Source organism: Oncorhynchus masou, chromosome 8 (assembly GCF_036934945.1).
Source record: "Oncorhynchus masou masou isolate Uvic2021 chromosome 8, UVic_Omas_1.1, whole genome shotgun sequence".
NCBI lineage: Eukaryota > Metazoa > Chordata > Actinopteri > Salmoniformes > Salmonidae > Oncorhynchus > Oncorhynchus masou.
The window spans coordinates 43,839,952-43,859,290 of NC_088219.1; the positions used below are offsets into that span (position 1 = coordinate 43,839,952).

At 44.4% G+C, this 19,339-nt stretch overlaps 46 non-coding genes across 46 annotated transcripts; all 46 read left to right on the forward strand.

The window, feature by feature from the left end:
• Positions 1-68: 68 nt before the first annotated feature.
• On the forward strand, positions 69-139 carry trnag-gcc (transfer RNA glycine (anticodon GCC)). Its single transcript has one exon. It is a non-coding gene; the product is annotated as a tRNA-Gly (tRNA).
• A 526-nt stretch (positions 140-665) lies between these two features.
• On the forward strand, positions 666-737 carry trnad-guc (transfer RNA aspartic acid (anticodon GUC)). Its single transcript has one exon. It is a non-coding gene; the product is annotated as a tRNA-Asp (tRNA).
• A 111-nt stretch (positions 738-848) lies between these two features.
• trnag-gcc (transfer RNA glycine (anticodon GCC)) lies at positions 849-919 on the forward strand. The gene has a single exon. It is a non-coding gene; the product is annotated as a tRNA-Gly (tRNA).
• A 702-nt stretch (positions 920-1,621) lies between these two features.
• On the forward strand, positions 1,622-1,692 carry trnag-gcc (transfer RNA glycine (anticodon GCC)). The gene has a single exon. It is a non-coding gene; the product is annotated as a tRNA-Gly (tRNA).
• Positions 1,693-2,228: 536 nt separating this feature from the next.
• Positions 2,229-2,300, forward strand: trnad-guc (transfer RNA aspartic acid (anticodon GUC)). Its single transcript has one exon. It is a non-coding gene; the product is annotated as a tRNA-Asp (tRNA).
• A 111-nt stretch (positions 2,301-2,411) lies between these two features.
• Positions 2,412-2,482, forward strand: trnag-gcc (transfer RNA glycine (anticodon GCC)). Its single transcript has one exon. It is a non-coding gene; the product is annotated as a tRNA-Gly (tRNA).
• Positions 2,483-3,015: 533 nt separating this feature from the next.
• On the forward strand, positions 3,016-3,087 carry trnad-guc (transfer RNA aspartic acid (anticodon GUC)). Its single transcript has one exon. It is a non-coding gene; the product is annotated as a tRNA-Asp (tRNA).
• A 111-nt stretch (positions 3,088-3,198) lies between these two features.
• trnag-gcc (transfer RNA glycine (anticodon GCC)) lies at positions 3,199-3,269 on the forward strand. Its single transcript has one exon. It is a non-coding gene; the product is annotated as a tRNA-Gly (tRNA).
• A 533-nt stretch (positions 3,270-3,802) lies between these two features.
• On the forward strand, positions 3,803-3,874 carry trnad-guc (transfer RNA aspartic acid (anticodon GUC)). The gene has a single exon. It is a non-coding gene; the product is annotated as a tRNA-Asp (tRNA).
• Positions 3,875-4,592: 718 nt separating this feature from the next.
• trnad-guc (transfer RNA aspartic acid (anticodon GUC)) lies at positions 4,593-4,664 on the forward strand. Its single transcript has one exon. It is a non-coding gene; the product is annotated as a tRNA-Asp (tRNA).
• A 111-nt stretch (positions 4,665-4,775) lies between these two features.
• Positions 4,776-4,846, forward strand: trnag-gcc (transfer RNA glycine (anticodon GCC)). The gene has a single exon. It is a non-coding gene; the product is annotated as a tRNA-Gly (tRNA).
• Positions 4,847-5,379: 533 nt separating this feature from the next.
• trnad-guc (transfer RNA aspartic acid (anticodon GUC)) lies at positions 5,380-5,451 on the forward strand. Its single transcript has one exon. It is a non-coding gene; the product is annotated as a tRNA-Asp (tRNA).
• Positions 5,452-5,562: 111 nt separating this feature from the next.
• On the forward strand, positions 5,563-5,633 carry trnag-gcc (transfer RNA glycine (anticodon GCC)). Its single transcript has one exon. It is a non-coding gene; the product is annotated as a tRNA-Gly (tRNA).
• Positions 5,634-6,167: 534 nt separating this feature from the next.
• Positions 6,168-6,239, forward strand: trnad-guc (transfer RNA aspartic acid (anticodon GUC)). Its single transcript has one exon. It is a non-coding gene; the product is annotated as a tRNA-Asp (tRNA).
• Positions 6,240-6,350: 111 nt separating this feature from the next.
• On the forward strand, positions 6,351-6,421 carry trnag-gcc (transfer RNA glycine (anticodon GCC)). Its single transcript has one exon. It is a non-coding gene; the product is annotated as a tRNA-Gly (tRNA).
• Positions 6,422-6,953: 532 nt separating this feature from the next.
• Positions 6,954-7,025, forward strand: trnad-guc (transfer RNA aspartic acid (anticodon GUC)). Its single transcript has one exon. It is a non-coding gene; the product is annotated as a tRNA-Asp (tRNA).
• A 111-nt stretch (positions 7,026-7,136) lies between these two features.
• Positions 7,137-7,207, forward strand: trnag-gcc (transfer RNA glycine (anticodon GCC)). The gene has a single exon. It is a non-coding gene; the product is annotated as a tRNA-Gly (tRNA).
• Positions 7,208-7,741: 534 nt separating this feature from the next.
• trnad-guc (transfer RNA aspartic acid (anticodon GUC)) lies at positions 7,742-7,813 on the forward strand. The gene has a single exon. It is a non-coding gene; the product is annotated as a tRNA-Asp (tRNA).
• A 111-nt stretch (positions 7,814-7,924) lies between these two features.
• Positions 7,925-7,995, forward strand: trnag-gcc (transfer RNA glycine (anticodon GCC)). Its single transcript has one exon. It is a non-coding gene; the product is annotated as a tRNA-Gly (tRNA).
• A 716-nt stretch (positions 7,996-8,711) lies between these two features.
• On the forward strand, positions 8,712-8,782 carry trnag-gcc (transfer RNA glycine (anticodon GCC)). Its single transcript has one exon. It is a non-coding gene; the product is annotated as a tRNA-Gly (tRNA).
• A 533-nt stretch (positions 8,783-9,315) lies between these two features.
• On the forward strand, positions 9,316-9,387 carry trnad-guc (transfer RNA aspartic acid (anticodon GUC)). Its single transcript has one exon. It is a non-coding gene; the product is annotated as a tRNA-Asp (tRNA).
• A 111-nt stretch (positions 9,388-9,498) lies between these two features.
• Positions 9,499-9,569, forward strand: trnag-gcc (transfer RNA glycine (anticodon GCC)). The gene has a single exon. It is a non-coding gene; the product is annotated as a tRNA-Gly (tRNA).
• A 533-nt stretch (positions 9,570-10,102) lies between these two features.
• On the forward strand, positions 10,103-10,174 carry trnad-guc (transfer RNA aspartic acid (anticodon GUC)). Its single transcript has one exon. It is a non-coding gene; the product is annotated as a tRNA-Asp (tRNA).
• Positions 10,175-10,285: 111 nt separating this feature from the next.
• Positions 10,286-10,356, forward strand: trnag-gcc (transfer RNA glycine (anticodon GCC)). Its single transcript has one exon. It is a non-coding gene; the product is annotated as a tRNA-Gly (tRNA).
• Positions 10,357-10,888: 532 nt separating this feature from the next.
• Positions 10,889-10,960, forward strand: trnad-guc (transfer RNA aspartic acid (anticodon GUC)). Its single transcript has one exon. It is a non-coding gene; the product is annotated as a tRNA-Asp (tRNA).
• A 111-nt stretch (positions 10,961-11,071) lies between these two features.
• Positions 11,072-11,142, forward strand: trnag-gcc (transfer RNA glycine (anticodon GCC)). Its single transcript has one exon. It is a non-coding gene; the product is annotated as a tRNA-Gly (tRNA).
• A 533-nt stretch (positions 11,143-11,675) lies between these two features.
• trnad-guc (transfer RNA aspartic acid (anticodon GUC)) lies at positions 11,676-11,747 on the forward strand. Its single transcript has one exon. It is a non-coding gene; the product is annotated as a tRNA-Asp (tRNA).
• Positions 11,748-11,859: 112 nt separating this feature from the next.
• trnag-gcc (transfer RNA glycine (anticodon GCC)) lies at positions 11,860-11,930 on the forward strand. The gene has a single exon. It is a non-coding gene; the product is annotated as a tRNA-Gly (tRNA).
• A 533-nt stretch (positions 11,931-12,463) lies between these two features.
• On the forward strand, positions 12,464-12,535 carry trnad-guc (transfer RNA aspartic acid (anticodon GUC)). Its single transcript has one exon. It is a non-coding gene; the product is annotated as a tRNA-Asp (tRNA).
• A 111-nt stretch (positions 12,536-12,646) lies between these two features.
• trnag-gcc (transfer RNA glycine (anticodon GCC)) lies at positions 12,647-12,717 on the forward strand. The gene has a single exon. It is a non-coding gene; the product is annotated as a tRNA-Gly (tRNA).
• A 532-nt stretch (positions 12,718-13,249) lies between these two features.
• Positions 13,250-13,321, forward strand: trnad-guc (transfer RNA aspartic acid (anticodon GUC)). Its single transcript has one exon. It is a non-coding gene; the product is annotated as a tRNA-Asp (tRNA).
• A 110-nt stretch (positions 13,322-13,431) lies between these two features.
• On the forward strand, positions 13,432-13,502 carry trnag-gcc (transfer RNA glycine (anticodon GCC)). Its single transcript has one exon. It is a non-coding gene; the product is annotated as a tRNA-Gly (tRNA).
• Positions 13,503-14,035: 533 nt separating this feature from the next.
• On the forward strand, positions 14,036-14,107 carry trnad-guc (transfer RNA aspartic acid (anticodon GUC)). Its single transcript has one exon. It is a non-coding gene; the product is annotated as a tRNA-Asp (tRNA).
• Positions 14,108-14,218: 111 nt separating this feature from the next.
• On the forward strand, positions 14,219-14,289 carry trnag-gcc (transfer RNA glycine (anticodon GCC)). Its single transcript has one exon. It is a non-coding gene; the product is annotated as a tRNA-Gly (tRNA).
• A 532-nt stretch (positions 14,290-14,821) lies between these two features.
• Positions 14,822-14,893, forward strand: trnad-guc (transfer RNA aspartic acid (anticodon GUC)). Its single transcript has one exon. It is a non-coding gene; the product is annotated as a tRNA-Asp (tRNA).
• Positions 14,894-15,004: 111 nt separating this feature from the next.
• On the forward strand, positions 15,005-15,075 carry trnag-gcc (transfer RNA glycine (anticodon GCC)). Its single transcript has one exon. It is a non-coding gene; the product is annotated as a tRNA-Gly (tRNA).
• A 533-nt stretch (positions 15,076-15,608) lies between these two features.
• On the forward strand, positions 15,609-15,680 carry trnad-guc (transfer RNA aspartic acid (anticodon GUC)). The gene has a single exon. It is a non-coding gene; the product is annotated as a tRNA-Asp (tRNA).
• A 111-nt stretch (positions 15,681-15,791) lies between these two features.
• trnag-gcc (transfer RNA glycine (anticodon GCC)) lies at positions 15,792-15,862 on the forward strand. The gene has a single exon. It is a non-coding gene; the product is annotated as a tRNA-Gly (tRNA).
• Positions 15,863-16,395: 533 nt separating this feature from the next.
• On the forward strand, positions 16,396-16,467 carry trnad-guc (transfer RNA aspartic acid (anticodon GUC)). The gene has a single exon. It is a non-coding gene; the product is annotated as a tRNA-Asp (tRNA).
• A 111-nt stretch (positions 16,468-16,578) lies between these two features.
• Positions 16,579-16,649, forward strand: trnag-gcc (transfer RNA glycine (anticodon GCC)). The gene has a single exon. It is a non-coding gene; the product is annotated as a tRNA-Gly (tRNA).
• Positions 16,650-17,182: 533 nt separating this feature from the next.
• trnad-guc (transfer RNA aspartic acid (anticodon GUC)) lies at positions 17,183-17,254 on the forward strand. Its single transcript has one exon. It is a non-coding gene; the product is annotated as a tRNA-Asp (tRNA).
• A 111-nt stretch (positions 17,255-17,365) lies between these two features.
• Positions 17,366-17,436, forward strand: trnag-gcc (transfer RNA glycine (anticodon GCC)). Its single transcript has one exon. It is a non-coding gene; the product is annotated as a tRNA-Gly (tRNA).
• Positions 17,437-17,967: 531 nt separating this feature from the next.
• trnad-guc (transfer RNA aspartic acid (anticodon GUC)) lies at positions 17,968-18,039 on the forward strand. Its single transcript has one exon. It is a non-coding gene; the product is annotated as a tRNA-Asp (tRNA).
• Positions 18,040-18,149: 110 nt separating this feature from the next.
• Positions 18,150-18,220, forward strand: trnag-gcc (transfer RNA glycine (anticodon GCC)). The gene has a single exon. It is a non-coding gene; the product is annotated as a tRNA-Gly (tRNA).
• A 531-nt stretch (positions 18,221-18,751) lies between these two features.
• On the forward strand, positions 18,752-18,823 carry trnad-guc (transfer RNA aspartic acid (anticodon GUC)). The gene has a single exon. It is a non-coding gene; the product is annotated as a tRNA-Asp (tRNA).
• Positions 18,824-18,934: 111 nt separating this feature from the next.
• trnag-gcc (transfer RNA glycine (anticodon GCC)) lies at positions 18,935-19,005 on the forward strand. Its single transcript has one exon. It is a non-coding gene; the product is annotated as a tRNA-Gly (tRNA).
• The last annotated feature ends 334 nt before the right edge of the window (positions 19,006-19,339 follow it).

Below are 19,339 nucleotides of genomic sequence, written 5' to 3' on the forward strand. Positions count from 1 at the left end.
AAATCCAAAAATATGCTCGGAGATAAAGCTTTATGATACGATTTCCAGCCTTATCGCAGTATACCAAGGCATTGGTTGTTCAGTGGTAGAATTCTCGCCTGCCACGCGGGAGGCCCGGGTTCGATTCCCGGCCAATGCAGGATGTTTTGAACATGTAATTTCGAGAAGTATGCAAAGCCCTGAGGAAAAAAATTCTTTGTTCGATTGCCAGGCCAACAGAAATCTCAACTGACTCTTGAAAAATCGGATTTTGCTTTCGTTTTCAGTTTGGACATTTACTCATTCTCAGGAGACTTTGGTGAAACCATTTTAGATGTCCAGTGTGTGAGGTGATTTACTTTGTGCAAGGCTTTAGTTGTTAAATGGGAAATGAGTAACCAACTCGTCACTGACAACTGTCTTGAGTTTGGCATTTGTGACAATGTCCTGGGACATCCCACAAACTCGTCACCTTCTAACTACGATTGTGTGGCCTGTGAGTGGTATAGAGCGAAATCGATTACGTGTTCGTGAGAGTCCCAGCTTTCCATAGAGGGGTCACAGTAGTTTCTAGCTCTAACCATTCAGGCTATACAGATGTTTTTGTTAGAAGGGTTAAAGCCCAACACTGCAAACTTATGGTTAGTCCCAATGCTCCACGTTTTTTCAAAGTCCAGCACACAAGCTCCTCGTTAGTATAGTGGTGAGTATCCCCGCCTGTCACGCGGGAGACCGGGGTTCAATTCCCCGACGGGGAGAAAGGAATTCTTTTTTTAGGGTGAACAATGTAGCTGAGCCCTCAAATCCAAAAATATGCTCGGAGATAAAGCTTTATGATACGATTTCCAGCCTTATCGCAGTATACCAAGGCATTGGTTGTTCAGTGGTAGAATTCTCGCCTGCCACGCGGGAGGCCCGGGTTCGATTCCCGGCCAATGCAGGATGTTTTGAACATGTAATTTCGAGAAGTATGCAAAGCCCTGAGGAAAAAAATTCTTTGTTCGATTGCCAGGCCAACAGAAATCTCAACTGACTCTTGAAAAATCGGATTTTGCTTTCGTTTTCAGTTTGGACATTTACTCATTCTCAGGAGACTTTGGTGAAACCATTTTAGATGTCCAGTGTGTGAGGTGATTTACTTTGTGCAAGGCTTTAGTTGTTAAATGGGAAATGAGTAACCAACTCGTCACTGACAACTGTCTTGAGTTTGGCATTTGTGACAATGTCCTGGGACATCCCACAAACTCGTCACCTTCTAACTACGATTGTGTGGCCTGTGAGTGGTATAGAGCGAAATCGATTACGTGTTCGTGAGAGTCCCAGCTTTCCATAGAGGGGTCACAGTAGTTTCCAGCTCTAACCATTCAGGCAATACAGATGTTTTTGTTAGAAGGGTTAAAGCCCAACACTGCAAACTTATGGTTAGTCCCAATGCTCCACGTTTTTTCAAAGGTCCAACACACAAGCTCCTCGTTAGTATAGTGGTGAGTATCCCCGCCTGTCACGCGGGAGACCGGGGAATGACGGGGAGAAAGGAATTCTTTTTTTAGGGTGAACAATGTAGCTGAGCCCTCAAATCCAAAAATATGCTCGGAGATAAAGCTTTATGATACGATTTCCAGCCTTATCGCAGTATACCAAGGCATTGGTTGTTCAGTGGTAGAATTCTCGCCTGCCACGCGGGGGGCCCGGGTTCGATCCCCGGCCAATGCAGGATGTTTTGAACATGTAATTTCGAGAAGTATGCAAACCCCTGAGGAAAAAAAATTCTTTGTTCGATTGCCAGGCCAACAGAAATCTCAACTGACTCTTGAAAAATCGGATTTTGCTTTCGTTTTCAGTTTGGACATTTACTCATTCTCAGGAGACTTTGGTGAAACCATTTTAGATGTCCAGTGTGTGAGGTGATTTACTTTGTGCAAGGCTTTAGTTGTTAAATGGGAAATGAGTAACCAACTCGTCACTGACAACTGTCTTGAGTTTGGCATTTGTGACAATGTCCTGGGACATCCCACAAACTCGTCACCTTCTAACTACGATTGTGTGGCCTGTGAGTGGTATAGAGAGCAAAATCGATTACATGAACGTGTTCGTGAGAGTGCCAGCTTTCCATAGAGGGGTAACAGTAGTTTCTAGCTCTAACCATTCAGGCTATACAGATGTTTTTGTTAGAAGGGTTAAAGCCCAACACTGCAAACTTATGGTTAGTCCCAATGCTCCACGTTTTTTCAAAGGTCCAACACACAAGCTCCTCGTTAGTATAGTGGTGAGTATCCCCGCCTGTCACGCGGGAGACCGGGGTTCAATTCCCCGACGGGGAGAAAGGAATTCTTTTTTTAGGGTGAACAATGTAGCTGAGCCCTCAAATCCAAAAATATGCTCGGAGATAAAGCTTTATGATACGATTTCCAGCCTTATCGCAGTATACCAAGGCATTGGTTGTTCAGTGGTAGAATTCTCGCCTGCCACGCGGGAGGCCCGGGTTCGATTCCCGGCCAATGCAGAATGTTTTGAACATGTAATTCGAGAAGTATGCAAAGCCCTGAGGAAAAAAATTCTTTGTTCGATTGCCAGGCCAACAGAAATCTCAACTGACTCTTGAAAAATCGGATTTTGCTTTCGTTTTCAGTTTGGACATTTACTCATTCTCAGGAGACTTTGGTGAAACCATTTTAGATGTCCAGTGTGTGAGGTGATTTACTTTGTGCAAGGCTTTAGTTGTTAAATGGGAAATGAGTAACCAACTCGTCACTGACAACTGTCTTGAGTTTGGCATTTGTGACAATGTCCTGGGACATCCCACAAACTCGTCACCTTCTAACTACGATTGTGTGGCCTGTGAGTGGTATAGAGCGAAATCGATTACATGAACGTGTTCGTGAGAGTGCCAGCTTTCCATAGAGGGGTAACAGTAGTTTCTAGCTCTAACCATTCAGGCTATACAGATGTTTTTGTTAGAAGGGTTAAAGCCCAACACTGCAAACTTATGGTTAGTCCCAATGCTCCACGTTTTTTCAAAGGTCCCAACACACAAGCTCCTCGTTAGTATAGTGGTGAGTATCCCCGCCTGTCACGCGGGAGACCGGGGTTCAATTCCCCGACGGGGAGAAAGGAATTCTTTTTTTAGGGTGAACAATGTAGCTGAGCCCTCAAATCCAAAAATATGCTCGGAGATAAAGCTTTATGATACGATTTCCAGCCTTATCGCAGTATACCAAGGCATTGGTTGTTCAGTGGTAGAATTCTCGCCTGCCACGCGGGAGGCCCGGGTTCGATTCCCGGCCAATGCAGGATGTTTTGAACATGTAATTTCGAGAAGTATGCAAAGCCCTGAGGAAAAAAATTCTTTGTTCGATTGCCAGGCCAACAGAAATCTCAACTGACTCTTGAAAAATCGGATTTTGCTTTCGTTTTCAGTTTGGACATTTACTCATTCTCAGGAGACTTTGGTGAAACCATTTTAGATGTCCAGTGTGTGAGGTGATTTACTTTGTGCAAGGCTTTAGTTGTTAAATGGGAAATGAGTAACCAACTCGTCACTGACAACTGTCTTGAGTTTGGCATTTGTGACAATGTCCTGGGACATCCCACAAACTCGTCACCTTCTAACTACGATTGTGTGGCCTGTGAGTGGTATAGAGCAAAATCGATTACATGAACGTGTTCGTGAGAGTCCCAGCTTTCCATAGAGGGGTCACAGTAGTTTCCAGCTCTAACCATTCAGGCAATACAGATGTTTTTGTTAGAAGGGTTAAAGCCCAACACTGCAAACTTATGGTTAGTCCCAATGCTCCACGTTTTTTCAAAGGTCCAACACACAAGCTCCTCGTTAGTATAGTGGTGAGTATCCCCGCCTGTCACGCGGGAGACCGGGGTTCAATTCCCCGACGGGGAGAAAGGAATTCTTTTTTTAGGGTGAACAATGTAGCTGAGCCCTCAAATCCAAAAATATGCTCGGAGATAAAGCTTTATGATACGATTTCCAGCCTTATCGCAGTATACCAAGGCATTGTTGTTGTTCTGTGGTAGAATTCTCGCCTGCCACGCGGGAGGCCCGGGTTCGATTCCCGGCCAATGCAGGATGTTTTGAACATGTAATTTCGAGAAGTATGCAAAGCCCTGAGGAAAAAAAATTCTTTGTTCGATTGCCAGGCCAACAGAAATCTCAACTGACTCTTGAAAAATCGGATTTTGCTTTCGTTTTCAGTTTGGACATTTACTCATTCTCAGGAGACTTTGGTGAAACCATTTTAGATGTCCAGTGTGTGAGGTGATTTACTTTGTGCAAGGCTTTAGTTGTTAAATGGGAAATGAGTAACCAACTCGTCACTGACAACTGTCTTGAGTTTGGCATTTGTGACAATGTCCTGGGACATCCCACAAACTCGTCACCTTCTAACTACGATTGTGTGGCCTGTGAGTGGTATAGAGCGAAATCGATTACATGAACGTGTTCGTGAGAGTGCCAGCTTTCCATAGAGGGGTAACAGTAGTTTCTAGCTCTAACCATTCAGGCAATACAGATGTTTTTGTTAGAAGGGTTAAAGCCCAACACTGCAAACTTATGGTTAGTCCCAATGCTCCACGTTTTTTCAAAGGTCCAACACACAAGCTCCTCGTTAGTATAGTGGTGAGTATCCCCGCCTGTCACGCGGGAGACCGGGGTTCAATTCCCCGACGGGGAGAAAGGAATTCTTTTTTTAGGGTGAACAATGTAGCTGAGCCCTCAAATCCAAAAATATGCTCGGAGATAAAGCTTTATGATACGATTTCCAGCCTTATCGCAGTATACCAAGGCATTGGTTGTTCAGTGGTAGAATTCTCGCCTGCCACGCGGGAGGCCCGGGTTCGATTCCCGGCCAATGCAGGATGTTTTGAACATGTAATTTCGAGAAGTATGCAAAGCCCTGAGGAAAAAAATTCTTTGTTCGATTGCCAGGCCAACAGAAATCTCAACTGACTCTTGAAAAATCGGATTTTGCTTTCGTTTTCAGTTTGGACATTTACTCATTCTCAGGAGACTTTGGTGAAACCATTTTAGATGTCCAGTGTGTGAGGTGATTTACTTTGTGCAAGGCTTTAGTTGTTAAATGGGAAATGAGTAACCAACTCGTCACTGACAACTGTCTTGAGTTTGGCATTTGTGACAATGTCCTGGGACATCCCACAAACTCGTCACCTTCTAACTACGATTGTGTGGCCTGTGAGTGGTATAGAGCGAAATCGATTACATGAACGTGTTCGTGAGAGTGCCAGCTTTCCATAGAGGGGTAACAGTAGTTTCTAGCTCTAACCATTCAGGCTATACAGATGTTTTTGTTAGAAGGGTTAAAGCCCAACACTGCAAACTTATGGTTAGTCCCAATGCTCCACGTTTTTTCAAAGGTCCAACACACAAGCTCCTCGTTAGTATAGTGGTGAGTATCCCCGCCTGTCACGCGGGAGACCGGGGTTCAATTCCCCGACGGGGAGAAAGGAATTCTTTTTTTAGGGTGAACAATGTAGCTGAGCCCTCAAATCCAAAAATATGCTCGGAGATAAAGCTTTATGATACGATTTCCAGCCTTATCGCAGTATACCAAGGCATTGGTTGTTCAGTGGTAGAATTCTCGCCTGCCACGCGGGAGGCCCGGGTTCGATTCCCGGCCAATGCAGGATGTTTTGAACATGTAATTTCGAGAAGTATGCAAAGCCCTGAGGAAAAAAAATTCTTTGTTCGATTGCCAGGCCAACAGAAATCTCAACTGACTCTTGAAAAATCGGATTTTGCTTTCGTTTTCAGTTTGGACATTTACTCATTCTCAGGAGACTTTGGTGAAACCATTTTAGATGTCCAGTGTGTGAGGTGATTTACTTTGTGCAAGGCTTTAGTTGTTAAATGGGAAATGAGTAACCAACTCGTCACTGACAACTGTCTTGAGTTTGGCATTTGTGACAATGTCCTGGGACATCCCACAAACTCGTCACCTTCTAACTACGATTGTGTGGCCTGTGAGTGGTATAGAGCAAAATCGATTACATGAACGTGTTCGTGAGAGTGCCAGCTTTCCATAGAGGGGTCACAGTAGTTTCCAGCTCTAACCATTCAGGCAATACAGATGTTTTTGTTAGAAGGGTTAAAGCCCAACACTGCAAACTTATGGTTAGTCCCAATGCTCCACGTTTTTTCAAAGGTCCAACACACAAGCTCCTCGTTAGTATAGTGGTGAGTATCCCCGCCTGTCACGCGGGAGACCGGGGTTCAATTCCCCGACGGGGAGAAAGGAATTCTTTTTTTAGGGTGAACAATGTAGCTGAGCCCTCAAATCCAAAAATATGCTCGGAGATAAAGCTTTATGATACGATTTCCAGCCTTATCGCAGTATACCAAGGCATTGGTTGTTCAGTGGTAGAATTCTCGCCTGCCACGCGGGAGGCCCGGGTTCGATTCCCGGCCAATGCAGGATGTTTTGAACATGTAATTTCGAGAAGTATGCAAAGCCCTGAGGAAAAAAAATTCTTTGTTCGATTGCCAGGCCAACAGAAATTCAACTGACTCTTGAAAAATCGGATTTTGCTTTCGTTTTCAGTTTGGACATTTACTCATTCTCAGGAGACTTTGGTGAAACCATTTTAGATGTCCAGTGTGTGAGGTGATTTACTTTGTGCAAGGCTTTAGTTGTTAAATGGGAAATGAGTAACCAACTCGTCACTGACAACTGTCTTGAGTTTGGCATTTGTGACAATGTCCTGGGACATCCCACAAACTCGTCACCTTCTAACTACGATTGTGTGGCCTGTGAGTGGTATAGAGCGAAATCGATTACATGAACGTGTTCGTGAGAGTGCCAGCTTTCCATAGAGGGGTAACAGTAGTTTCTAGCTCTAACCATTCAGGCTATACAGATGTTTTTGTTAGAAGGGTTAAAGCCCAACACTGCAAACTTATGGTTAGTCCCAATGCTCCACGTTTTTTCAAAGTCCAACACACAAGCTCCTCGTTAGTATAGTGGTGAGTATCCCCGCCTGTCACGCGGGAGACCGGGGTTCAATTCCCCGACGGGGAGAAAGGAATTCTTTTTTTAGGGTGAACAATGTAGCTGAGCCCTCAAATCCAAAAATATGCTCGGAGATAAAGCTTTATGATACGATTTCCAGCCTTATCGCAGTATACCAAGGCATTGGTTGTTCAGTGGTAGAATTCTCGCCTGCCACGCGGGAGGCCCGGGTTCGATTCCCGGCCAATGCAGGATGTTTTGAACATGTAATTTCGAGAAGTATGCAAAGCCCTGAGGAAAAAAATTCTTTGTTCGATTGCCAGGCCAACAGAAATCTCAACTGACTCTTGAAAAATCGGATTTTGCTTTCGTTTTCAGTTTGGACATTTACTCATTCTCAGGAGACTTTGGTGAAACCATTTTAGATGTCCAGTGTGTGAGGTGATTTACTTTGTGCAAGGCTTTAGTTGTTAAATGGGAAATGAGTAACCAACTCGTCACTGACAACTGTCTTGAGTTTGGCATTTGTGACAATGTCCTGGGACATCATCCACAAACTCGTCACCTTCTAACTACGATTGTGTGGCCTGTGAGTGGTATAGAGCGAAATCGATTACATGAACGTGTTCGTGAGAGTGCCAGCTTTCCATAGAGGGGTAACAGTAGTTTCTAGCTCTAACCATTCAGGCTATACAGATGTTTTTGTTAGAAGGGTTAAAGCCCAACACTGCAAACTTATGGTTAGTCCCAATGCTCCACGTTTTTTCAAAGTCCAGCACACAAGCTCCTCGTTAGTATAGTGGTGAGTATCCCCGCCTGTCACGCGGGAGACCGGGGTTCAATTCCCCGACGGGGAGAAAGGAATTCTTTTTTTAGGGTGAACAATGTAGCTGAGCCCTCAAATCCAAAAATATGCTCGGAGATAAAGCTTTATGATACGATTTCCAGCCTTATCGCAGTATACCAAGGCATTGGTTGTTCAGTGGTAGAATTCTCGCCTGCCACGCGGGAGGCCCGGGTTCGATTCCCGGCCAATGCAGGATGTTTTGAACATGTAATTTCGAGAAGTATGCAAAGCCCTGAGGAAAAAAAATTCTTTGTTCGATTGCCAGGCCAACAGAAATCTCAACTGACTCTTGAAAAATCGGATTTTGCTTTCGTTTTCAGTTTGGACATTTACTCATTCTCAGGAGACTTTGGTGAAACCATTTTAGATGTCCAGTGTGTGAGGTGATTTACTTTGTGCAAGGCTTTAGTTGTTAAATGGGAAATGAGTAACCAACTCGTCACTGACAACTGTCTTGAGTTTGGCATTTGTGACAATGTCCTGGGACATCCCACAAACTCGTCACCTTCTAACTACGATTGTGTGGCCTGTGAGTGGTATAGAGCGAAATCGATTACATGAACGTGTTCGTGAGAGTGCCAGCTTTCCATAGAGGGGTAACAGTAGTTTCTAGCTCTAACCATTCAGGCTATACAGATGTTTTTGTTAGAAGGGTTAAAGCCCAACACTGCAAACTTATGGTTAGTCCCAATGCTCCACGTTTTTTCAAAGGTCCAACACACAAGCTCCTCGTTAGTATAGTGGTGAGTATCCCCGCCTGTCACGCGGGAGACCGGGTTCAATTCCCCGACGGGGAGAAAGGAATTCTTTTTTTAGGGTGAACAATGTAGCTGAGCCCTCAAATCCAAAAATATGCTCGGAGATAAAGCTTTATGATACGATTTCCAGCCTTATCGCAGTATACCAAGGCATTGGTTGTTCAGTGGTAGAATTCTCGCCTGCCACGCGGGAGGCCCGGGTTCGATTCCCGGCCAATGCAGGATGTTTTGAACATGTAATTTCGAGAAGTATGCAAAGCCCTGAGGAAAAAAAATTCTTTGTTCGATTGCCAGGCCAACAGAAATCTCAACTGACTCTTGAAAAATCGGATTTTGCTTTCGTTTTCAGTTTGGACATTTACTCATTCTCAGGAGACTTTGGTGAAACCATTTTAGATGTCCAGTGTGTGAGGTGATTTACTTTGTGCAAGGCTTTAGTTGTTAAATGGGAAATGAGTAACCAACTCGTCACTGACAACTGTCTTGAGTTTGGCATTTGTGACAATGTCCTGGGACATCCCACAAACTCGTCACCTTCTAACTACGATTGTGTGGCCTGTGAGTGGTATAGAGCGAAATCGATTACATGAACGTGTTCGTGAGAGTGCCAGCTTTCCATAGAGGGGTAACAGTAGTTTCTAGCTCTAACCATTCAGGCTATACAGATGTTTTTGTTAGAAGGGTTAAAGCCCAACACTGCAAACTTATGGTTAGTCCCAATGCTCCACGTTTTTTCAAAGTCCAACACACAAGCTCCTCGTTAGTATAGTGGTGAGTATCCCCGCCTGTCACGCGGGAGACCGGGGTTCAATTCCCCGACGGGGAGAAAGGAATTCTTTTTTTAGGGTGAACAATGTAGCTGAGCCCTCAAATCCAAAAATATGCTCGGAGATAAAGCTTTATGATACGATTTCCAGCCTTATCGCAGTATACCAAGGCATTGGTTGTTCAGTGGTAGAATTCTCGCCTGCCACGCGGGAGGCCCGGGTTCGATTCCCGGCCAATGCAGGATGTTTTGAACATGTAATTTCGAGAAGTATGCAAAGCCCTGAGGAAAAAAAATTCTTTGTTCGATTGCCAGGCCAACAGAAATCTCAACTGACTCTTGAAAAATCGGATTTTGCTTTCGTTTTCAGTTTGGACATTTACTCATTCTCAGGAGACTTTGGTGAAACCATTTTAGATGTCCAGTGTGTGAGGTGATTTACTTTGTGCAAGGCTTTAGTTGTTAAATGGGAAATGAGTAACCAACTCGTCACTGACAACTGTCTTGAGTTTGGCATTTGTGACAATGTCCTGGGACATCCCACAAACTCGTCACCTTCTAACTACGATTGTGTGGCCTGTGAGTGGTATAGAGCGAAATCGATTACATGAACGTGTTCGTGAGAGTGCCAGCTTTCCATAGAGGGGTAACAGTAGTTTCTAGCTCTAACCATTCAGGCTATACAGATGTTTTTGTTAGAAGGGTTAAAGCCCAACACTGCAAACTTATGGTTAGTCCCAATGCTCCACGTTTTTTCAAAGTCCAGCACACAAGCTCCTCGTTAGTATAGTGGTGAGTATCCCCGCCTGTCACGCGGGAGACCGGGGTTCAATTCCCCGACGGGGAGAAAGGAATTCTTTTTTTAGGGTGAACAATGTAGCTGAGCCCTCAAATCCAAAAATATGCTCGGAGATAAAGCTTTATGATACGATTTCCAGCCTTATCGCAGTATACCAAGGCATTGGTTGTTCAGTGGTAGAATTCTCGCCTGCCACGCGGGAGGCCCGGGTTCGATTCCCGGCCAATGCAGGATGTTTTGAACATGTAATTTCGAGAAGTATGCAAAGCCCTGAGGAAAAAAATTCTTTGTTCGATTGCCAGGCCAACAGAAATCTCAACTGACTCTTGAAAAATCGGATTTTGCTTTCGTTTTCAGTTTGGACATTTACTCATTCTCAGGAGACTTTGGTGAAACCATTTTAGATGTCCAGTGTGTGAGGTGATTTACTTTGTGCAAGGCTTTAGTTGTTAAATGGGAAATGAGTAACCAACTCGTCACTGACAACTGTCTTGAGTTTGGCATTTGTGACAATGTCCTGGGACATCCCACAAACTCGTCACCTTCTAACTACGATTGTGTGGCCTGTGAGTGGTATAGAGCGAAATCGATTACATGAACGTGTTCGTGAGAGTGCCAGCTTTCCATAGAGGGGTAACAGTAGTTTCTAGCTCTAACCATTCAGGCTATACAGATGTTTTTGTTAGAAGGGTTAAAGCCCAACACTGCAAACTTATGGTTAGTCCCAATGCTCCACGTTTTTTCAAAGTCCAGCACACAAGCTCCTCGTTAGTATAGTGGTGAGTATCCCCGCCTGTCACGCGGGAGACCGGGGTTCAATTCCCCGACGGGGAGAAAGGAATTCTTTTTTTAGGGTGAACAATGTAGCTGAGCCCTCAAATCCAAAAATATGCTCGGAGATAAAGCTTTATGATACGATTTCCAGCCTTATCGCAGTATACCAAGGCATTGGTTGTTCAGTGGTAGAATTCTCGCCTGCCACGCGGGAGGCCCGGGTTCGATTCCCGGCCAATGCAGGATGTTTTGAACATGTAATTTCGAGAAGTATGCAAAGCCCTGAGGAAAAAAAATTCTTTGTTCGATTGCCAGGCCAACAGAAATCTCAACTGACTCTTGAAAAATCGGATTTTGCTTTCGTTTTCAGTTTGGACATTTACTCATTCTCAGGAGACTTTGGTGAAACCATTTTAGATGTCCAGTGTGTGAGGTGATTTACTTTGTGCAAGGCTTTAGTTGTTAAATGGGAAATGAGTAACCAACTCGTCACTGACAACTGTCTTGAGTTTGGCATTTGTGACAATGTCCTGGGACATCCCACAAACTCGTCACCTTCTAACTACGATTGTGTGGCCTGTGAGTGGTATAGAGCGAAATCGATTACATGAACGTGTTCGTGAGAGTGCCAGCTTTCCATAGAGGGGTAACAGTAGTTTCTAGCTCTAACCATTCAGGCTATACAGATGTTTTTGTTAGAAGGGTTAAAGCCCAACACTGCAAACTTATGGTTAGTCCCAATGCTCCACGTTTTTTCAAAGTCCAGCACACAAGCTCCTCGTTAGTATAGTGGTGAGTATCCCCGCCTGTCACGCGGGAGACCGGGGTTCAATTCCCCGACGGGGAGAAAGGAATTCTTTTTTTTAGGGTGAACAATGTAGCTGAGCCCTCAAATCCGAAAATATGCTCGGAGATAAAGCTTTATGATACGATTTCCATCCTTATCGCAGTATACCAAGGCATTGGTTGTTCAGTGGTAGAATTCTCGCCTGCCACGCGGGAGGCCCGGGTTCGATTCCCGGCCAATGCAGGATGTTTTGAACATGTAATTTCGAGAAGTATGCAAAGCCCTGAGGAAAAAAAATTCTTTGTTCGATTGCCAGGCCAACAGAAATCTCAACTGACTCTTGAAAAATCGGATTTTGCTTTCGTTTTCAGTTTGGACATTTACTCATTCTCAGGAGACTTTGGTGAAACCATTTTAGATGTCCAGTGTGTGAGGTGATTTACTTTGTGCAAGGCTTTAGTTGTTAAATGGGAAATGAGTAACCAACTCGTCACTGACAACTGTCTTGAGTTTGGCATTTGTGACAATGTCCTGGGACATCCCACAAACTCGTCACCTTCTAACTACGATTGTGTGGCCTGTGAGTGGTATAGAGCGAAATCGATTACATGAACGTGTTCGTGAGAGTGCCAGCTTTCCATAGAGGGGTAACAGTAGTTTCTAGCTCTAACCATTCAGGCTATACAGATGTTTTTGTTAGAAGGGTTAAAGCCCAACACTGCAAACTTATGGTTAGTCCCAATGCTCCACGTTTTTTCAAAGTCCAGCACACAAGCTCCTCGTTAGTATAGTGGTGAGTATCCCCGCCTGTCACGCGGGAGACCGGGGTTCAATTCCCCGACGGGGAGAAAGGAATTCTTTTTTTAGGGTGAACAATGTAGCTGAGCCCTCAAATCCAAAAATATGCTCGGAGATAAAGCTTTATGATACGATTTCCAGCCTTATCGCAGTATACCAAGGCATTGGTTGTTCAGTGGTAGAATTCTCGCCTGCCACGCGGGAGGCCCGGGTTCGATTCCCGGCCAATGCAGGATGTTTTGAACATGTAATTTCGAGAAGTATGCAAAGCCCTGAGGAAAAAAATTCTTTGTTCGATTGCCAGGCCAACAGAAATCTCAACTGACTCTTGAAAAATCGGATTTTGCTTTCGTTTTCAGTTTGGACATTTACTCATTCTCAGGAGACTTTGGTGAAACCATTTTAGATGTCCAGTGTGTGAGGTGATTTACTTTGTGCAAGGCTTTAGTTGTTAAATGGGAAATGAGTAACCAACTCGTCACTGACAACTGTCTTGAGTTTGGCATTTGTGACAATGTCCTGGGACATCCCACAAACTCGTCACCTTCTAACTACGATTGTGTGGCCTGTGAGTGGTATAGAGCGAAATCGATTACATGAACGTGTTCGTGAGAGTGCCAGCTTTCCATAGAGGGGTAACAGTAGTTTCTAGCTCTAACCATTCAGGCTATACAGATGTTTTTGTTAGAAGGGTTAAAGCCCAACACTGCAAACTTATGGTTAGTCCCAATGCTCCACGTTTTTTCAAAGTCCAGCACACAAGCTCCTCGTTAGTATAGTGGTGAGTATCCCCGCCTGTCACGCGGGAGACCGGGGTTCAATTCCCCGACGGGGAGAAAGGAATTCTTTTTTAGGGTGAACAATGTAGCTGAGCCCTCAAATCCAAAAATATGCTCGGAGATAAAGCTTTATGATACGATTTCCAGCCTTATCGCAGTATACCAAGGCATTGGTTGTTCAGTGGTAGAATTCTCGCCTGCCACGCGGGAGGCCCGGGTTCGATTCCCGGCCAATGCAGGATGTTTTGAACATGTAATTTCGAGAAGTATGCAAAGCCCTGAGGAAAAAAAATTCTTTGTTCGATTGCCAGGCCAACAGAAATCTCAACTGACTCTTGAAAAATCGGATTTTGCTTTCGTTTTCAGTTTGGACATTTACTCATTCTCAGGAGACTTTGGTGAAACCATTTTAGATGTCCAGTGTGTGAGGTGATTTACTTTGTGCAAGGCTTTAGTTGTTAAATGGGAAATGAGTAACCAACTCGTCACTGACAACTGTCTTGAGTTTGGCATTTGTGACAATGTCCTGGGACATCCCACAAACTCGTCACCTTCTAACTACGATTGTGTGGCCTGTGAGTGGTATAGAGCGAAATCGATTACATGAACGTGTTCGTGAGAGTGCCAGCTTTCCATAGAGGGGTAACAGTAGTTTCTAGCTCTAACCATTCAGGCTATACAGATGTTTTTGTTAGAAGGGTTAAAGCCCAACACTGCAAACTTATGGTTAGTCCCAATGCTCCACGTTTTTTCAAAGTCCAGCACACAAGCTCCTCGTTAGTATAGTGGTGAGTATCCCCGCCTGTCACGCGGGAGACCGGGGTTCAATTCCCCGACGGGGAGAAAGGAATTCTTTTTTTAGGGTGAACAATGTAGCTGAGCCCTCAAATCCAAAAATATGCTCGGAGATAAAGCTTTATGATACGATTTCCAGCCTTATCGCAGTATACCAAGGCATTGGTTGTTCAGTGGTAGAATTCTCGCCTGCCACGCGGGAGGCCCGGGTTCGATTCCCGGCCAATGCAGGATGTTTTGAACATGTAATTTCGAGAAGTATGCAAAGCCCTGAGGAAAAAAATTCTTTGTTCGATTGCCAGGCCAACAGAAATCTCAACTGACTCTTGAAAAATCGGATTTTGCTTTCGTTTTCAGTTTGGACATTTACTCATTCTCAGGAGACTTTGGTGAAACCATTTTAGATGTCCAGTGTGTGAGGTGATTTACTTTGTGCAAGGCTTTAGTTGTTAAATGGGAAATGAGTAACCAACTCGTCACTGACAACTGTCTTGAGTTTGGCATTTGTGACAATGTCCTGGGACATCCCACAAACTCGTCACCTTCTAACTACGATTGTGTGGCCTGTGAGTGGTATAGAGCGAAATCGATTACATGAACGTGTTCGTGAGAGTGCCAGCTTTCCATAGAGGGGTAACAGTAGTTTCTAGCTCTAACCATTCAGGCTATACAGATGTTTTTGTTAGAAGGGTTAAAGCCCAACACTGCAAACTTATGGTTAGTCCCAATGCTCCACGTTTTTTCAAAGTCCAGCACACAAGCTCCTCGTTAGTATAGTGGTGAGTATCCCCGCCTGTCACGCGGGAGACCGGGGTTCAATTCCCCGACGGGGAGAAAGGAATTCTTTTTTTAGGGTGAACAATGTAGCTGAGCCCTCAAATCCAAAAATATGCTCGGAGATAAAGCTTTATGATACGATTTCCAGCCTTATCGCAGTATACCAAGGCATTGGTTGTTCAGTGGTAGAATTCTCGCCTGCCACGCGGGAGGCCCGGGTTCGATTCCCGGCCAATGCAGGATGTTTTGAACATGTAATTTCGAGAAGTATGCAAAGCCCTGAGGAAAAAAAATTCTTTGTTCGATTGCCAGGCCAACAGAAATCTCAACTGACTCTTGAAAAATCGGATTTTGCTTTCGTTTTCAGTTTGGACATTTACTCATTCTCAGGAGACTTTGGTGAAACCATTTTAGATGTCCAGTGTGTGAGGTGATTTACTTTGTGCAAGGCTTTAGTTGTTAAATGGGAAATGAGTAACCAACTCGTCACTGACAACTGTCTTGAGTTTGGCATTTGTGACAATGTCCTGGGACATCCCACAAACTCGTCACCTTCTAACTACGATTGTGTGGCCTGTGAGTGGTATAGAGCGAAATCGATTACATGAACGTGTTCGTGAGAGTGCCAGCTTTCCATAGAGGGGTAACAGTAGTTTCTAGCTCTAACCATTCAGGCTATACAGATGTTTTTGTTAGAAGGGTTAAAGCCCAACACTGCAAACTTATGGTTAGTCCCAATGCTCCACGTTTTTTCAAAGTCCAGCACACAAGCTCCTCGTTAGTATAGTGGTGAGTATCCCCGCCTGTCACGCGGGAGACCGGGGTTCAATTCCCCGACGGGGAGAAAGGAATTCTTTTTTTAGGGTGAACAATGTAGCTGAGCCCTCAAATCCAAAAATATGCTCGGAGATAAAGCTTTATGATACGATTTCCAGCCTTATCGCAGTATACCAAGGCATTGGTTGTTCAGTGGTAGAATTCTCGCCTGCCACGCGGGAGGCCCGGGTTCGATTCCCGGCCAATGCAGGATGTTTTGAACATGTAATTTCGAGAAGTATGCAAAGCCCTGAGGAAAAAAATTCTTTGTTCGATTGCCAGGCCAACAGAAATCTCAACTGACTCTTGAAAAATCGGATTTTGCTTTCGTTTTCAGTTTGGACATTTACTCATTCTCAGGAGACTTTGGTGAAACCATTTTAGATGTCCAGTGTGTGAGGTGATTTACTTTGTGCAAGGCTTTAGTTGTTAAATGGGAAATGAGTAACCAACTCGTCACTGACAACTGTCTTGAGTTTGGCATTTGTGACAATGTCCTGGGACATCCCACAAACTCGTCACCTTCTAACTACGATTGTGTGGCCTGTGAGTGGTATAGAGCGAAATCGATTACATGAACGTGTTCGTGAGAGTGCCAGCTTTCCATAGAGGGGTCACAGTAGTTTCCAGCTCTAACCATTCAGGCAATACAGATGTTTTTGTTAGAAGGGTTAAAGCCCAACACTGCAAACTTATGGTTAGTCCCAATGCTCCACGTTTTTTCAAAAGTCCAAAACACAAGCTCCTCGTTAGTATAGTGGTGAGTATCCCCGCCTGTCACGCGGGAGACCGGGGTTCAATTCCCCGACGGGGAGAAAGGAATTCTTTTTTTAGGGTGAACAATGTAGCTGAGCCCTCAAATCCAAAAATATGCTCGGAGATAAAGCTTTATGATACGATTTCCAGCCTTATCGCAGTATACCAAGGCATTGGTTGTTCAGTGGTAGAATTCTCGCCTGCCACGCGGGAGGCCCGGGTTCGATTCCCGGCCAATGCAGGATGTTTTGAACATGTAATTTCGAGAAGTATGCAAAGCCCTGAGGAAAAAAAATTCTTTGTTCGATTGCCAGGCCAACAGAAATCTCAACTGACTCTTGAAAAATCGGATTTTGCTTTCGTTTTCAGTTTGGACATTTACTCATTCTCAGGAGACTTTGGTGAAACCATTTTAGATGTCCAGTGTGTGAGGTGATTTACTTTGTGCAAGGCTTTAGTTGTTAAATGGGAAATGAGTAACCAACTCGTCACTGACAACTGTCTTGAGTTTGGCATTTGTGACAATGTCCTGGGACATCCCACAAACTCGTCACCTTCTAACTACGATTGTGTGGCCTGTGAGTGGTATAGAGCGAAATCGATTACATGAACGTGTTCGTGAGAGTGCCAGCTTTCCATAGAGGGGTAACAGTAGTTTCTAGCTCTAACCATTCAGGCTATACAGATGTTTTTGTTAGAAGGGTTAAAGCCCAACACTGCAAACTTATGGTTAGTCCCAATGCTCCACGTTTTTTCAAAGTCCAGCACACAAGCTCCTCGTTAGTATAGTGGTGAGTATCCCCGCCTGTCACGCGGGAGACCGGGGTTCAATTCCCCGACGGGGAGAAAGGAATTCTTTTTTTAGGGTGAACAATGTAGCTGAGCCCTCAAATCCAAAAATATGCTCGGAGATAAAGCTTTATGATACGATTTCCAGCCTTATCGCAGTATACCAAGGCATTGGTTGTTCAGTGGTAGAATTCTCGCCTGCCACGCGGGAGGCCCGGGTTCGATTCCCGGCCAATGCAGGATGTTTTGAACATGTAATTTCGAGAAGTATGCAAAGCCCTGAGGAAAAAAAATTCTTTGTTCGATTGCCAGGCCAACAGAAATCTCAACTGACTCTTGAAAAATCGGATTTTGCTTTCGTTTTCAGTTTGGACATTTACTCATTCTCAGGAGACTTTGGTGAAACCATTTTAGATGTCCAGTGTGTGAGGTGATTTACTTTGTGCAAGGCTTTAGTTGTTAAATGGGAAATGAGTAACCAACTCGTCACTGACAACTGTCTTGAGTTTGGCATTTGTGACAATGTCCTGGGACATCCCAAACTCGTCACCTTCTAACTACGATTGTGTGGCCTGTGAGTGGTATAGAGCGAAATCGATTACATGAACGTGTTCGTGAGAGTGCCAGCTTTCCATAGAGGGGTAACAGTAGTTTCTAGCTCTAACCATTCAGGCAATACAGATGTTTTTGTTAGAAGGGTTAAAGCCCAACACTGCAAACTTATGGTTAGTCCCAATGCTCCACGTTTTTTCAAAGTCCAGCACAAAAGCTCCTCGTTAGTATAGTGGTGAGTATCCCCGCCTGTCACGCGGGAGACCGGGGTTCAATTCCCCGACGGGGAGAAAGGAATTCTTTTTTAGGGTGAACAATGTAGCTGAGCCCTCAAATCCAAAAATATGCTCGGAGATAAAGCTTTATGATACGATTTCCAGCCTTATCGCAGTATACCAAGGCATTGGTTGTTCAGTGGTAGAATTCTCGCCTGCCACGCGGGAGGCCCGGGTTCGATTCCCGGCCAATGCAGGATGTTTTGAACATGAATTTCGAGAAGTATGCAAAGCCCTGAGGAAAAAAATTCTTTGTTCGATTGCCAGGCCAACAGAAATCTCAACTGACTCTTGAAAAATCGGATTTTGCTTTCGTTTTCAGTTTGGACATTTACTCATTCTCAGGAGACTTTGGTGAAACCATTTTAGATGTCCAGTGTGTGAGGTGATTTACTTTGTGCAAGGCTTTAGTTGTTAAATGGGAAATGAGTAACCAACTCGTCACTGACAACTGTCTTGAGTTTGGCATTTGTGACAATGTCCTGGGACATCCCACAAACTCGTCACCTTCTAACTACGATTGTGTGGCCTGTGAGTGGTATAGAGCGAAATCGATTACATGAACGTGTTCGTGAGAGTGCCAGCTTTCCATAGAGGGGTAACAGTAGTTTCTAGCTCTAACCATTCAGGCTATACAGATGTTTTTGTTAGAAGGGTTAAAGCCCAACACTGCAAACTTATGGTTAGTCCCAATGCTCCACGTTTTTTCAAAGTCCAACACACAAGCTCCTCGTTAGTATAGTGGTGAGTATCCCCGCCTGTCACGCGGGAGACCGGGGTTCAATTCCCCGACGGGGAGAAAGGAATTCTTTTTTTAGGGTGAACAATGTAGCTGAGCCCTCAAATCCAAAAATATGCTCGGAGATAAAGCTTTATGATACGATTTCCAGCCTTATCGCAGTATACCAAGGCATTGGTTGTTCAGTGGTAGAATTCTCGCCTGCCACGCGGGAGGCCCGGGTTCGATTCCCGGCCAATGCAGGATGTTTTGAACATGTAATTTCGAGAAGTATGCAAAGCCCTGAGGAAAAAAAATTCTTTGTTCGATTGCCAGGCCAACAGAAATCTCAACTGACTCTTGAAAAATCGGATTTTGCTTTCGTTTTCAGTTTGGACATTTACTCATTCTCAGGAGACTTTGGTGAAACCATTTTAGATGTCCAGTGTGTGAGGTGATTTACTTTGTGCAAGGCTTTAGTTGTTAAATGGGAAATGAGTAACCAACTCGTCACTGACAACTGTCTTGAGTTTGGCATTTGTGACAATGTCCTGGGACATCCCACAAACTCGTCACCTTCTAACTACGATTGTGTGG